The following is a 2,347-nucleotide window of genomic DNA, read 5'->3' on the forward strand; positions in this document are numbered from 1 at the left end:
AGCGTCTCCCCTTCCCTCTTCCCCTTCCTCTCCCTCATCTACCTGGGGTCCCAGCTGCCCCTGCGCCCGCAGGCCACCGCTACTGGACGACGCAGCGTGACGGGGAGGTGGACCTGCGGCAAGATGACTCTTTCCCCTACGAGACGCCCCTCACCGTGCACGACATGGTCATGGGCACGGCCACCAAGTACGCCAACTACATCGCGCTCGGCTCCAAGCGCAGGCACGGCTGGCACCTGCTCACCTACATCGAGCTCTACGAGGAGTGTCGGCGCGCGGCCAAGGCCTTCCTGCAGGTACCCGCGCCTGCCCGGCCGCGTTGCCCCTGCGTCCTGGTCTGAGGGAGACTTTCTCTGAGGCTCCCTGAGTTCCGGCATTCGAATCCCAGCCTCTCCACTAACCGGGTATGCTCGTTCAAATCACTCAGCCGCACTCACCAGAACACACACGTGAAATGTTTGCCGAAAAGTTACTTAACCTCGCTGTGCCTCAGTTTCCCCATCTGTAAAATGGGGCCTTTTGCATATCAATATACATTTATATGTACAGTATTAAAAATATAAATTTTACATATAAACGTCTATTGTACACTTTATTTTATATTAAAGCGTATATAAAATGCGTATCCTTTACATTAGCATTTTATATACAAATATATAAAATAAAATAGCACGGAGCACAAAGCTTCGCTCCAGGCCTCAGTGAGTTGACACATATGAACCAGCCCCAGGCGGCAGCTCTAGCTGTTACCGTCTGGTTAGTATTGTTTCTCTTTTCCAACGTGTCTCATTTCTGTAGCAAGGTTTTCCAGATCAGCCTGGCTCCCAGAGCGCACCCCCCGCTCTACTACAGCCCTTCGAAGAATGTTCTGCCCGCTCCTATGGCCACCTGGTACCATGGCTGTATCGTTTGTTTGTTTAGCTGGTCAGTTCCATGGCTGTAAGGGGCCAGACTGCCTTGTTCCATGAGGGCCCCCAAGATCTAGGCCTGCTCCCCTGGTGTGTGTTCTGTGAATGAATGCCCATTTTTCAGATTAAGAAAAGGGATGAGAGACCTCGAGGGACTTGTCCAGACAACACAGTAAATCAGTCAGTTATGCAGGAGGTAGACAGTGAGCTGGAGCAAACAAAAACGGGGCTGGGGGTGAGACTGTAACACGGTGGCCGGGGAGAGCCTCCCCGAGAGCGATGTTTCAACAAAGGCTTGAATGAGCTGGCGGAGGGAGCTGTGTGAACGTCTGGGCGAGGATGTTCCAGGTGGAGGTAACATCTTGAGTAAAAGGCTCGGGCAGGATCGGACCTGGTATGTGGGAGGAGCAGGGAGGAGGCCCATGTGGCTGGAGCAGCCGGAGCGAGGAGGAGGGAAGGGGGAGGTGAGGGCACGGAGGCGAAGGTGGGTTGGGGGTGTGGGACAGACAGGCCACTCGGGGTCTCGTGGTGTGGAGGGGACTTGGGCTTTCACCCGGGGACTGTGGGTAGGGAGCCCTGGAGGACTGTGGGTAGGGAGGAGTAGAACCTGACTCAGGTGCTCACGGGTGCCCTCTGGCTGCCGTGGAGAGAAGAGACTGGTTAGGCTGAGATGAAGGTCGAGGTGAAGCCGGTTTAGACCGGAACAGCAGCAGGAGAGGGGATGAGAAGTGATCATATTCCGAAGGCAGAACCAACAGAATGTCTCGATGGACTGGGTGCCTGAGAGAATGAAAGGTGCCGAGGATGACCAGTGTCTCAGGCCGATGCACCTGAAGGATGGAGCTGCTGCTAACTGAGATTGTGGAAGGTTGAGGTGGGGGGAACATCAGCAGTTCTGTCTGGGCCAGGCCGAGTTTGAGGTGCCCGCTAGAGGAGGACACAGGGCTGGGCCCTTGTGATCAGGAGCAGAGTGGAGGCGAGAGAGGCCCCACCGGAGTCAGGTGGTTCTGCCGGGACGAATGGCTGGTGCGCCACCGTGGGCTTCCAAGTCAGTTCAGATGTCAGCACAAACTATCACGTGCACAGGCAGAGCCCGAGTTACGAGGATGTTCACCCCAACATCGTGTCTGGTAAAAATGGAGGAAAACACAGAACCCACCTAAATATCAATCGATATGGCGGATCGTTAAATTCTGACCTTTCTATACTACGCAATGTTATAAGGCGTTGTATTTAATACCAGAGAGAAATATTTAAGACTGTGACAAACAGTCGAGATGTAAGGTTTTGTGAACAACAGGTTATGATAACATATGGACAGTACCACCCTGATTTTGTCAAATATTTGTGCATAAAAATGTCAGGGAGCATTTTGCTTGGATTTTTCTCAGATTATCTCAATCTAGGTATTGTTGACATTTGGGGCCAGTCATATTTTG

Source organism: Pteropus vampyrus, unplaced genomic scaffold (genome assembly GCF_000151845.1).
Source record: "Pteropus vampyrus isolate Shadow unplaced genomic scaffold, Pvam_2.0 Scaffold226, whole genome shotgun sequence".
NCBI lineage: Eukaryota > Metazoa > Chordata > Mammalia > Chiroptera > Pteropodidae > Pteropus > Pteropus vampyrus.